The sequence below is a fragment of the Molothrus aeneus genome, chromosome 2 (assembly GCF_037042795.1).
Source record: "Molothrus aeneus isolate 106 chromosome 2, BPBGC_Maene_1.0, whole genome shotgun sequence".
Taxonomy (NCBI): Eukaryota; Metazoa; Chordata; class Aves; order Passeriformes; family Icteridae; genus Molothrus; species Molothrus aeneus.
In genome coordinates, this window is record NC_089647.1 from 50,850,637 (window position 1) to 50,865,369 (window position 14,733).

General features: G+C 37.6%; 1 protein-coding gene across 1 annotated transcript in view; it reads right to left on the reverse strand.

Annotated features, from left to right (window-relative positions):
* TRPC4 (transient receptor potential cation channel subfamily C member 4) overlaps positions 1–14,733 on the reverse strand; it is a 132,209-nt gene that overhangs the window by 37,575 nt on the left and 79,901 nt on the right. The gene's annotated exons all lie outside the window — the stretch shown is intronic.

A 14,733-nucleotide genomic window follows, 5' to 3' on the forward strand; every position in this document is an offset into this window, starting at 1 on the left:
CTTAAAACTGAATTTCACCAAAACACACCAAAACAAGTAAATATTTAGTATTTTTCAGATAGCTTTTCAAAGAAGTATATATCAAGGTTTTTTGTCATACTTTTCTTCGATCACTAGTCCCTACTTCCCCATTGTTTTCTTTTATAAGGGTGACAGAGTAGCAGCACACAAGAGTTGATATAAAAGGCATAGAACAGAAGCAAGATATGTATCAAAGAGGGCCAGAGCTGCATTAAAAAAAAAGGAAAGAAAATAAGCATTTTCCTCCTGTTACTCTGGTGGTTTGATGCTGGTTGGATGCCTGGTGCCCAGCAAACCTGCCCTAGCACTCCACTCCTCAGTGGGGGAGGGAAAAAAGAGAAGATAAAAGGAAAGGCTTGCGGGTCAAGATAAGGACAGGAGAGATAATTTACCAATTACCATCATGAGCAAAATAGACTCACCTTGGGGCAATTAATTTATTACCCATCAAACCAGAGCAGAAAAATCAGAAATAAAATCAAATATTAAAACCAGCTTTCTCTCACCCCTTCCTTTTTTCTAGGCTCATCTTTACTCCTGAATTCTCTATCTCTACCCCCACATGGTGCAGGGAGATGGGTATGGGGGCTGTGGTCAGTTCCTCATGTAGTCTCTGCCACTCCTTTCTCCTCAGGGGTAGGACTTCTCGCACTCTTCCCCTACTGCACTGCGGGGTTCCTCCCACGTGAGACAGTTCTCCACAACTTTCTACAACATGACTCCTTCCCATGGGCTGCAGTTCTTCATGAGCTGCTGCAGCTTGGATCCCTTCCATGGGGTGCAGCTCCTCAGGAGCAGACTGCTCCATGGGTTCTCCATGGAGTCATAAGTCCTGCCAGCAAACCTGCTCCAGCTTGGATTCCTCTCTCCACAGGACCACAGGTCCTGCCAGGAGCTTGGTCCAGTGCAGGGTTCCCAGTGGGTCACAGTCTCCTTCATGCATCCACATGTTCCAGTGTGGAGTTACCCAGGGGTGCAGGTGGATCTCTGCTCCACCATGGACCTCCATGGACAGACTGCCATACCATGGTCTTCCTCACCAGCTGCAGAGGAGTCTCTGCTCTGTTGCCTGGAACACCTCCTCCCCCTCCTTCTCCATTGACCTGGGTGCAGAGTTGTGTTGCTCACACATTCTCACTCTCTTGTACCCTGTCTGAAATTGTTCCTGTGCACTAACTTCTTTCCTCTTCTTAGATCTGCTATCCCAGAGGCACTACTATGACCAGTGATGGGCTCAACTTTGGCCAGAAGCATGTCCATCTTGGAGTATCTGGCACTGAACATAGGAGAAAGGGGGGAATCTTCTGGAAGCATCTCACTTAAGCAGCCCAGCTATCAAAATCTTGCCATACAAACCCAATACACTCAACACACATACGTGTGTATTACATACATACAGTGGATTAAACCGTTGGCTGAATAGTTTGTAATGCTATGCAGAAACTTTTTTCTCTTATTACGAAATTGTATTTTTTCACTAAATAATTTCAGATTTGAACTCGAATCAAATGCACCTATTTTGGGATCTTACATTATCTTGATAATACTTATAACCAGAGGAACCAAGTTCCTTTGGGGATGAAAAACAGGTAACTCCTCAAATTGTTTGTAAAATCACTGGGATTACTACTAGTAAAAAATGCTCTTTAGATTGGAATGAGATGAGAGTCAGCATGTATTTTCCTATATATGTCTGGATCTTGTCAGAATTGATTACTTCAGCCATATTCAAACCTGGTGTACATTAATGAAATGTCAGAGTCTTTAGCAGAGACAAATTTGCCTACCAGGCACCAGCAGTGAAGCTGCCTCTGATTGTTGTGAAAGATAAGAAAATTTATTTCTACTGTAAGGATCTTGAAAATAGCCCTAAAGAAGAGCAACAGAATGTACTCCTCCTTTAGAAAAATGCATTCTCAAGGTTTCAGGTTGTTTCTTTCAAGGTAAAAATGTCTGGAATAATAGTGTATGTGGTCAGAGCAGATGGTTTCAAAGTTATGCTTTTGCCAAGTTTATTTTCTCTAAAACATTTTTAAAACTTAATTAGCTTGAGTAGATACAGATAGGTGCTTTGCTTGACTAGTGAAAAAGTGTGAGTCATTCCTCAATAAAATATTTTTCTCTTTTTGCCCCATAGAATGCCAGGTCCATGTTTGCTTCCTCATCTTCATATCATCTTCCTATTACTAAAGAATGGGAAGATATTATGAAAGAAATTACAAAGCTCCTCACCTAAACTAATCAGTGCCTAGGTTTTGCCTGTGCCCCTTTTCTAAACACCCTTGGCCACCCTCACAGTGTTGGGAGCTATGTGAAGAAACAGCTGCCAGTAGCTACCAAAGCCTGGTGACAGATATAGGGGACCTACTCCTTGCCAAGCACATCTAAAAAGGAATTAATTTTCCTGTTTGCAATGTAGAGAAATTTAACTAAAAGGCAGGAGTTTTTCCAATGTCCAAATACTGGGCTGCCCTGGGACTGGGCAGACCAGAACTGATGCAGAGTTACCTCATGCCATGAGGAGATCCTTGCTGAATGCACCATTTGGAGAATGCTCCACAATGGGGTGGGTGCTGCATTGCTTAGTTCTAATCTTTAAACAGATTAATATGCAAGTGTTAATTGCATATTAACACTTAATGTCAGTGTTAATAGAGAAAGCATTTCTGACCAGGTGTTAAAAAAATGCCTTGTCTTCTAATACCCATATTAGATTTTATAGTGTTGGGAATGTGTGGTTAAGGTACAATGTGTCAAGGATGGTGTTCTGAGGCACAGGAATTTTTTTAGTAAGTGCAGAAAATTTTCAAATCCCAGACACTGAAGAGATGATTTTTTAAGTAATATTTTCATAAGAAATCAGCAATAACTTTTCTTGAAAATATGACAAGAGAATTCTAGCACTGGTTGGCTCCTCTAAATACAGAAGAAAGCTTGCACAGACCATGCATTTGGTATGGCTGGAGTCAGAGGAAGCAGCCTTGGTAATGTGCTTTCAATTACTTGCTTGACACAAAATACATAAGAAACAACTAATGGTATGGTATGGAGCAAGCATAAAAAATATTATGTCTGCATTTAAAGAGCCGTATTGCATTTGGAAGCAGTTCTAGTGCCACAGGCAGAGGTTTATAACAGAAAACACAACACAGTTTGTTTAGCTACAGATGATATAATGCATTTCTGAAAGGTCTAAATATTCATGCTGGTGTGTTTTAACAACACATTGGCAAGGTTGGTTAGTAATGTCCTGAAACAACAAAAATATCTGGCTCTTCACTGAAGACTCTTCTTTTTGGTTCTGAGCCTCATTTGCCGTATAATATTAACTATGAACCATTCCAAAGTATTTTTTGGACATTTGGAAAATTATCCTAAGTCTCTTGCTGAAGTTTCTTTTAAAGTTTAATTTATCAATGAACTGTATGACATTATTAAAATGTCCAAACTAATTCTCACAGATTTCATTTTTGTGGTCAAGAGATTGTCTTCATATGCTGTGAAATACGGTCAGTAGTTATACCTACATTTATTACATTAGCTAAAAAATGAAGGAAAGGTTTTAACAGGGAAAAGTTATACTCTGATGGAAGAGAAGTGTGCTCAGTGGTGAGCCCTACAGTCTTGTTCTTCATCTGCACAGGAAAGGTGAGTTTCTCCCTTCTGGTCCTTGTGGAGGACCAGAGGAAATGAGAGGAAGGCGCTGTTTTCATGCTTCATAAGTAAATACTTGAGAGCATACAGGGATTGCAGGCAGGAAAACCTTCCTGGGACTCACAGTGGAAATGCTGCCCATGTAGCCTGTCTCAGAGACATTACTCACAGGTAACAGTTAAATAGATCAAACAATTTAATCTGTGATTAATGTATTTTATTACCGATTCCAAATTCTTATTATACTCTTAATTTATCCACTGAAAAGCCCTTCACTACATTAAAAAATAAGGAAAAGGTCTTAATGAAAAAATTCTCTGGTCAATTCAAATTTATACTATAACTATTAGAAACTTTTCTATCAGAAAGGACGAGTAAAAGGGGATGGAAGAAAGACATGCTCCAGCATAGAACAATTCCCATATAAATGGATGGCATTACATATAACGATCACATATAAATGCGAAATAGACATGGAAGTCCCCTGATGAACTTGGAGATAAAAAAATTAAAAACTATTTTGCACAGTATTTTGTGACTGGCAGAAATAGAAATACTCGGTGACATTAATTTGCCAGTTCTGCATTGCCTATGCAAAATATTTTCACTGTAGTATAATTTTCTTCCTTAATTGGAGAGATTGGAGGTATTCTTTTACTATTCTTGAGTATCTTTTGTACTGTCAGTATTATGTGATTTGACTTTGATATTGTCTCCACATAATTAGCAATCAGCAAGTTTATATTTTCACATTATGATGGCTTCCAGCAGTTTGTAATTACACAAGGGATTTTGCTACATGATTATTCCCGATTTCACATCTTTAGCTCCTTCACAGAGTCTGCCCATATGAAAATGTTCTGGTATTCACTCTCTCAGTTGTCATGCTAGGAATTGGCTCTTCCCTGAGACCACTGAAAAACAGAAATTCACAGCACCAACAAAAATAATCTGGTATAAATAATAACACAGCCTGATTCTAGTGTTATCCAAGCATTTACAGAACACAGAATTTAATTTTCACTTCTGATTAAATCTGTTTTTTTTTAAATACACCTCTCAGTAAATGAAATTATGAAGAAGTAACAAAACTGAATCTATTAACTCTATATGGTCTTTAAAGAAATAATAATTTTATAAATAATGTATCATCAGAATATGTTGTTAGCTCTTTACTGTACTACAATGTTACCTACAAGTATTTATTTCATTGTATTATGAAATACAAAAAAATATAAAAAACTTCCACTTATAACAAGGTGCTTATTTTTACATTTATAAAAGCAGTCTAACAAAATCTGAGGTCCAAATTCAATTCTCATTCTGACATCAATAGGTGGTTGAGTATGTTTTATAAAACAGGATGTAATTTGTCATCTAGAAATGAAAGCTGTCAAAGAAAATTTGTTTCCTTTCTGACATAACCAAGGGAGTTATGCTGTAGCCCAAAGAACTATGTCTGATAGCATTCTCTAAAAGATGAATGACATTAATGGCTTTTTTTGAGGAAGAAACAGCTGAAAACATTTATCACAAACTTTCTTATTAATATTTTTTTGAAGCCATAGCCAGATTCTCTGTTGTGCTGTGCTGCAGTGCCATTACAGACACACTGGTAGGAAAGGTTTGCTCTGGGGTTTGCTGCTTTGTCACACACACCTCCCAATGATTGTGATCCCATTTGACAAGACTCAAGCTCAATTGCTTTTTCTTTCTCTAGAATACTTTACTTTTAATATTTTAAAAATTTTCACAGATATTTAATGAAAAGTTAACTCTTCTATTTAGTTTAACTTCAAATTCACATCAGTATTTTCTATCTATTGCTTGTGAAAAGCATTGGCACTAATGACAGATTCAAGTCTCAACCTCCCTAAGAAGACTCCTAAATTTGGTAGATTGTTTCTCCCTTTAGACATGTCACTGCATATTCTTTTCTATATCTTCCCCCAAAGGCTGTAATTGAGAATTTCAGTGCTTACTCTGTGAGGACTGCTTCATTAAGACAAACAACATCTAATTGCAATTTAAATGCTTTAATGTTATTGACTAGATCAGCTCTACATTTTCCTTTCCAAAAGCTAGAGACCATGTTCTGGATTCCTTTGGGTATAGTTATACTGCGTGTTTTCTGCCTCAGCCCAGAAACCCTGATTCCTGCAACAAATCCTATTCTCAGGTCCATCCCATCTAAATGTTGTGCCAGCTGGAGCAGACCATCTCAATAACCATGATTCCTGCTGGATGCAAACAACTGGTCAACTTTTACTCAGCTCTATCTGCAGCTGTGTCTTTAAGAGGACCAGTGAGCTCACTCCGTGTCATGGTTTAACCCCTGGCTGGTAACAAAATACCACACAGTTGCTCACTCACCACCCAATTCCTCTCAGTGGGGTGGGGGAGAAAATTGGAAAAAAGTAAAAAACATGGGTTGAAATAAGAACAGTTGAACAATTGAACTAAATTAATATAAAAAACAAAAACAATAATAATGATAAAGAAAAAGAGACAGGGTAATAAAACCCAAGGGAGACAGGTGATGCACAATGTGGTTGCCCACCCACAGCTGAGTGCTGCCCAGCCCATCCCAGAGCACAGATTGGCCCCACCTAAGCAGCCTCCCCCAGTTTATATACTGGGCATGACATTCTAAGGTATGGAATGTCTTTTTGGCCAGTTTGGGTCACCTGTCCTGGCCATGCTCCCTCCCAGCCTCTCGTGCACCTGGCCAATGGCAGAGCATGGGACACTGAGATGTCCTTGGCTTAGGGTGAGCACTGCTCAGCAACAACCAAAACATCAGAGTGTCATCAACATTATGGTCATACTAAACCCAAAACACAGCTCTGCACTGGCTGCTAAGATGAACATTAAATCTATCCCAGCCAAAACCAGGACACTCGGGATCAGAGCACCAGATGACACCACCTTGTATATGATCAGGGCAACCTGAGTCACATCAGATCCCTGTAGCAGAGCAAATTCACAGCACAGATGCCTTCATCATAAAATCCAGAGTTTAGATTCCTCTCACCAAGAACAGAATACAATTCCAGGGGTTTTTATTTTAATTTTTCTATTTTGTAACTTCAAATATGAGGAGGAAGGAAACAAAAGTAAAATAGAAAAGTAAAAACTGAAATGCTTTCTTAAAAGGATTAATGACATTGCAGCTTTGAGCATTTAAAATTTCTCATTTGCTACATCAACACAGGCAGAAGCTCTTACTTTGATTCATGACTCCTTCTCAGTAAAACGAATCAGTACAGAAAAACCCTATTAAAAATCTATTAAATAAGCCAAGACTTATCTATAATTGCAGTGATTCTGATTAATTGCTTAGAAAAGGCAATGGCAACTAAAACTAGAATGCAGTTGTTAGGAACCAGCTGCGCATGAATAGCTTTGTTAGACTTCCCAGTGGTAAAGGAAAATGAATCTGTTATTGGGCTTTGGGATGATTGTGTAAAATAGCTTCAAACTTCAAAATTATGATGTTGGTATAATACTTCTAGCTCCCACACTGGGAAAGTCTTAGAACCACCATAATTCAAGACATTTTTTTTGTAGGGAAAAACAATTACAGAAGCCCTGTAAGTTTCTGAAGAGAAAATAAAATATGAACTTACTTCTGTTATACTGAATCTCTGTTCTTGCACACCTAGCTGGTGTATTTCCATGCATAGCAAGCAAATAATAAAACCAATATTTCTTAGTAAAGTCTTACATTTGAGACAGAATAACCCTGTGCAACAGTGCAAGCTAGAGTTCATGGTCTAGGGAGTAACTTTGCAGAAAACACCTGGGGACACCAGTAAGAAAGAAGATAAATATGACTGGGCACATATTTGATTAAGTCTTTATCATTTCAATCCTATTACTCCCAAGGCATTCTTCATCCACCTCTGACACCAAGTTTCCCTTCTGTACCAATAGTTTCTAAAAAGTACACTACTTCTCAAGAGAATAGAAATAGTGGCTGATCATTCTCTCAGTATTCATTCTAACACTGAATAAACTGAGACTATAAACACATTTTGTTTATAAATTCAGAAGTTCAAGTTCATTCTACAAGACCAAAATCAATATGTATTCTAAAAAACTTCATATACCAACACAGGGAATGTAAAAAGAAAAAAAACTCACACCTCTGGACCAGTGAGCAATTAGCAGTTAAATCTTGTTTCCAGTCCAAATCATTCTATGACTCCACTTTTCTTACATTCAAGTTAGTTTTGTGTCCTGTATTGGTAAGGCCTCCAAGCCTTAGCTGGTCAGCCAGAAGGGGTTAGGATCCAAGATAGTTACAGTTCCACTACAAGATTAGTGAGTTCCCTCACATACAGAACATTCTACCACTTTGTCTACATCTGTAGCTGCCATATTGCCAGAAGGAAAAGTTGCAAACTAAGACACCAACCTTTCAAAATTCATGAGGGAGCTGCTCATGTTGAAAGCAACTAAAGCACAGAACACAGTGAGAGTTTAATTGGAGAAAAATTAGCTAAGAAAAGTTTTGAGTGAAGGATGGGTAGGAAAACAACCAGAACAGCTAGAGTCTTCCTCTGGGAATTGCCTACTCATGTGAGAATTTTATTGGCATCACTGGAGACTGCCCTATTCCTCATTTGCTCAGCTTGTTGCAGGGGCCAAAACAAGGTAGGTGTCATTCTTAGTTCCACTTTCCTTTGTTTACTGTCCTTTCAGATTGGAGCAGGGTATTGACTTATTTGAAAGAAACCTGAACACAAAAATTTCAATGCCTTCTTTTCTTCATTTTCAGGCTCTTTGACTGTTTCTGTGAAGAGAAACCTTGGATCAGTGATATTTTGCTGCACTATTAAATATTTTCTGTAAAAACAATGGTAATCACCTCCCATTAGCGCCACGCAAATTTAGATTTTATTTTACTCTGTTAGCTTAGCTTTATGAGGTGCCATCCTGAATCCTCATGTGAAAAATGGATATTAAGCATAACTGTTCTTGATTCCATGCTTATACTGTTCTAGCCAAGAGATAAGAGATTTGAACTCCAAGGTTTCCCAGTTTCTTTAGAAGTGACTCTGTATGATGTGAAGCTTGCGTGGAACTGAAGAGGCCAAAGTTCCTCAAAATCATTGGGAATCCAGTTCCTGGAAAGCATAACACTCATTTGAAGGCTGACTGAATACAAAATTAGAGGGAGACAGGAAAAAATAATAACACAGACTGATTTCAAAAGCATTCAAGCTAGATAAAGAAATAAACAGAGTATTTTTCTGTTGAAAGATCTCTATTAATGGGCAGATCTGGCTTTGCAGTTTCACAAATACTTAGGAACAGAATGTATATAGTCACTTAATCTGCTTTTCTTTCTCTTCAAATACTTTAATGCTTTTTATCTTTAGGTTCCTCTTGTTTAACTTGGCTGTGTTTTTATCTAAGAATGTTGAGAGCTGAGAAATCAGATCAATCACCCAGTTCCTTCACAAAGACTAAACTGAAATAAAAAGTCTTTGGCAAGGATGCTCAATGAGCATTATTCTGAGACCATTTTCAGGAGAAATACATGTGAGTCTCTAACAGATGCATGAGTTTTATCAGTCAAGTGCATCCATGTGTAGCTTCTGCAGTTTAAACACAAAATATTAATTTTAGAAACTATTTCAGGGGAGTATAAATGCTTGCTTCAAAGTCTTGCTTTACAAAAGCTCTTTTACACCTAACAATAGGTTGTGGTTGAAGAAAATTACCTTCTTTTGGGAACAGACCTATGAAATACTGTGCTTTCATGTAATGGGAAGATACCTACTACAGCCATTAATGAAAATCTGTATCTAGCATCTGCCAGCCTGGATAAATGAGTACAGCCTTGGATAGTTCTTTCCTCTTATGAAGCTCTGTAATTTGTGGCAAAACATTAGAGTTTGGTATCTTAAAAAACCTGGAGTTACTCTCACTGTTATTGTAAAGATGTTTGAACACTGCCTGTTTCTTTCACAGTGAAGAACCAGAGTGAGGAAGGAATCAATAAAGAGCCAATTTTAATTGAGAATTACATAAGTGTCACTTTTAAGGATGTTCAGGCCTCATCTACACTGAAAAAATCAAGTGTCTGAGACTGAGCATTTGACCCCACTCATCCCCACCACCTATTTTCTCTTGTCTGGCTCCATTTTTTATTTCTCCAGACAGGTCTGTGCAAGGCAAATCTGCAACTTTTTGAAGCCTGAATACAAATCCCTTAGCACCACTCAGTCATCCCACCAGGCTATGGTCTGCTTGCATTTAGCATTACAGACAACCTTTCAAAGTCCAGTTCTTTGCTCAATATTTTATTGATTTTTACATTATACATTTCTGTGTTAGACTGGTATTTCTAAAACTCATTGCATGCTTCTAGTAACTAGATAACTTAGGGGATGTTTCTGTTTGGCCAGATTCCATAGCATTCTCTTGTGGAGATAGGGCATAATACATTGGCTTGTACTACCAGGTAAAGGAATATATTTTCTTTTAAAGTTTGGAAGAATATGGCCGTTTGTTAAAAGCTAGAGGTGGAAGAAGAATATGTGGAAGGATATAAACAAAAGTTTTTTCAGTCCCTGAAGGTCTGAGGCTGCATTCTTCCTTGACAAATCAAAGGCAATTTGTTCACTGTCAGAGAAATATACTTCATAGGCTGTTGTCACTGCCTGTATGTCACATGCCCTGGCCTCTGCTCCAGCAAGTCATAAAGGGTATATTTCTAAGAAAGAGCCATTCTTTAATCTTTGTGAAAGATACTAGTACTCTGAAGAAATATTTTCTTTTGCTTTTTTTTCTCTCTTCTGTGATGTTTCCCAATCATATACATGAAAGCTTGATTCTTTAAACTGAAAATTTGAGAGCCAGCGATACATTAAAATTAAGAATAAAGAAACTTATTGTACAGTAAAACATAAGTGAGTACAGAGAGGAAAAAGCCCCAGTAAACATAAAAAACCCCTTTAGCTCCTCAGTGACATCCAATTTAAATTTAGATCACATGTGTACCTTTATCATCCTATATATAACATACAGGATTTAACAAAATCAGCTGGGTTGAAGACTTCTGCTGTGGTCCACAGAGACCATTCCTGAGCTAGGAACATCCTGAGCTAATGCTATCATCAGTCATCTTTTTCTCCACGAAATCCAGCCTGCATCTGTAAAGGTGTCTTACTAATATAATCAAACACTGTAGTCAGGATGCAAAACATCTTCTGTACCACACAACCCTTTTAAATTTACACCCAAAATACCTACTTGCTGAGGTTGTGGTGGTGAGACTCCAGTGTCTCTTTATTACTTACTGCTGCCCACTCTGTGCCAGTTGGTACCAACCCTGACAGAATCCATAGCACTCCCAAATCCAGCCTCTATCAGCACAAAAAAAAAAAAAAGGTGATTTCCTCAGCACTTCAGCATACAAATGCTTCAGTGAGAGGCTGAGAGGAATGGCAGCCAAAAAACTCCATACTTCATAACTAAACTATATAGTAAGCTAAATTACATTGTAATTGGGCGGGGAAACAGCTGCAGCATTCTCTAAGATTTAACTGCAAGCTCCTTTACTGCTTCATTCTAGAACTTCAAAGATAATCCAACACCAGTGTTTTAATCTGGGGAATTTTAAAAACTCCAACAAGGGATCTGATACACAAACCCCATAATTCTCCAACCTTGACAGCTCACAATGGTAAAACCTCACCTCCTCTTTAAAAAAAAAGGACTTGGTGGCAGATGTATTATCAGTACTGCTTGGGGAAAATGTCTTTCTTTCTCTGAAGTACTGAGTTGCTAAGCTTGTTATAAACCCCAGCTTTTCCATGAAAACTGAGGGAGGATAGAAGCCAAAGGACTCAAGCCTAAGAGAATAATATTTATGTTTTTATTGGCAGAATACTTATATTGGCAGTGTTACGATGGGTCAATTTACATTGACTGCATTTGTAAAGGAAGGAAAGTAGTAAGGAAGGGAACTTCTTTTCCTTAATTTTCTTTTTAAAAATTATAGGATAATAATCTTCACCTAAATGTTTTGAAGTGAATAAGCATATCTGTTGAAAAGCTAGTCTATGAAGAATAGTATAAATTTGCTAAATAGTTCACTGATTAATTATGTGGATGATTTCACTACTTTTTTTTCTAATATAAGTATCTGTGTTTTTTCCTGTGAAAAGAATATCTGCAAACCAAACACTTGGTCATTCTATCTTCTGATGTAATAAATAATTTTATAGTGATCCACCCTTTTCCTTCCTCAGGCACCTGAAAATTCATATTGCTTGATTACTTCAAACTCATTGAGCTATTTGGGAAGTTAAATATCCCTGGAGTACTGCTGCAATATTAGTAAGAACAAAAATACTGTTTCTGAACCCTTAAAATCTATTTAGGGCTTTTTTTATGCTTTCAGCAGAGATGTCAGGTTATATACTGGCAAACACATATGAGAAAGACTAAGGTTGCCGGATTCCTTAACACCACAGGAGAAGAAAGGCAAGTATGTGTCATCCTCTGTACATTCGATGACAGAGACTTCCCAGCACACCGGCTACAGTGCGTATGTCCCCTCAGCTCCTGTCATCAGATCACAGAAAACCCAGTCTAGAAGTGACCTCAGTGGGGAGTGAGCTCCTTCTTTTGCTTTGCACGCCTGAGTGGCTTCTGCTTTATTTATTAAACTGCCTTTATCTTAACCCATGAGTTTTCTTAAATTTAATCTTCTGATTCTCACCCCCATGCCACTGGGGGAGAGTGAGCAAGCAGTTGTGTGGTGCTTACTTGTCAGATGGGGTGAAAACACAACAGGTATGTTTGCTCTGGCTGAAAGTTGCACCAGAAAAGCAGGACAATCTCAAACCAATGTAGCCTTAAGTATTGATAAGGTCTTGTTTGACCATCATTTGTGCACTGTAATTTGCAGATCATACCTGGAATGATCAGTCTGAAAAGAAAAAGTGCTCCTCTTGCCAGGCTACTTTTGTCAAGGTTTAGTACAGAACAAGGTTTTTTTTTTTCATAGCCAGGTTAGGAAGATATAACCTTAATTTACTATGAAAATGATTATTTCTCCTTATTTAAGTGTTATTATGCTACTTACTTTTAATGTGATTTGACCAACACATTTTTATTGAGAATAAGGCCACATGCATTGAAAGAAAGTATTTTTTCACTGTATATCAAAGCTTTATCCTTTATTTCAGCATTTTGACTGATTTTGAATAAATTCACTAGAGGTTTCAGCTTTGGAAATAATGATGAAGAAGTGTCTTAACACAAGTGCAATCTTGCAGGCTGTCATAGCTCTTACAGTTCTCTCTTGCAAAACTTTCCATCTGATCTTCAGCATCTTTATGTAAAATTGAGGATTTTTCCCTTAGAACAAAACTCTGAAATGCACCTTTGCATCACGCTTACTTCTCCAGGCAGACCCTTAGATCATACAATGCACTAGAAGTGACTCCTGTAAACAGGTTCACCATTTCATCTTAAAGGCTTTTTTGGGTCTCAAAGAAACAGAATATCAGGACTTAAAAAAATAGTCACTGTTAGTTATCTTCCAGAAATTATATGTCATTCTTTTTAGCCTGTATAACACATCTAGTTGTCCTTTGTCACCTCTAAAATAATTGCAAGCAAGATAGGTAGTGGCAAAAATTATTTTGTTCTCAGATGACCTGAGTTGCCTGGAAATGTCTGTCTCTTCCCATCAATGATGAAGGAACCCAAGGCTGGGCTGCTGACACAGGTACTGTAGTTAAAAACCTGAGGTTATGTGGAATGAGTCAGAAACTCACAGCACAAGCACACTACAGGAATGGCTATTTCTAGTTTCTTTCTGTGTGCTATTAAGAAGGCAGAAACAAACACGTGAACTAATTTTATTAATAATGTTTCAAACTGTTTTACATGATGTTACACTTTCAGCTTGTCTTAATGTCAAATGCCATGTAACCGAGTCATGTATTTTTGTGAGCTGCTGCTAATAAGCTGCTAATAAAGCCCTTAAGGATGGCTATTTAGAACAACCTCTAATTTAAACAACTGCATTACCCTGATAATTAAACATTATTGTCATTTATGCTCAGCAAGCAGAGTAAAATATGTCCTCTCCATCCACCTGAAAAACCTACAAGCCAGATTTTGTACTTGACAAACAGAGCATAGGCATGTTGTACTCTGTGGACCGTCAGTAATTTCTACTTTCTGAAGATCTTCATTGGTCTTTCTCTCCCACAGATGTTAAAGACCCTCACATTTATCCAATACTACTAAGGAATGAAATACACTCAAAGAATAAAAGCCATGATTTGATGTAATAACATAATAACATAGCAGGTGATGTTCACCTTTGGATTTCTTTCTTCTCCTATTCATATGTATTCACCTTGACTTTTCACTGTTCTCTGAAACATTCTGCAAAATCCTTCCTTATCAAGTCCTTTCTAGTCTGCAAGTGCTCACCAACATGTGAGACTATTTTCTCCATAACAAAAGAGTTTTCAATTTTTTGAAATCTTTTCTTAAAATATCTTATTTCTGTAAAATAGGATCTCATTAACCAACCCTGAAGACTATCATCCTATTATTTATAGAAGAAAGCCAAGTATCTCTGCAAGGAGGACTTGTTGATAGTTTTGTGTAAACATTTTCCTTCCTCTTTGAAAAATACCCTAGAAGTTGAAATGCCAGCACTCAAAATTAAACCCTATATAACTTTCAAAATGCAAGTTTCCCTTTGTCAAACCACTGCCATATTGAGCATTTCTCCTAATTTTTCTACTTTAGTTCCTGGATCTGGAAAGTTTAGAAATTAATATTCTCTGCTCAACTGAATAATATATATAGATCTGATCTCTTTGGAGGCACAAGAGTGAGTTCATCTAAGAAGCATCTGTTTTTCTCATAAATCTTTTGTTTGACAATGGGTGCACATATTGATGGAGGCAATGGATGAAGACACCCTTTGCTATTTTATCTTGATAGCTAAGGTTTACACTAAATGAAGGAAGGGGTACGGAAGGAAGTGAAGATTCCTCTGCGGACATCTGG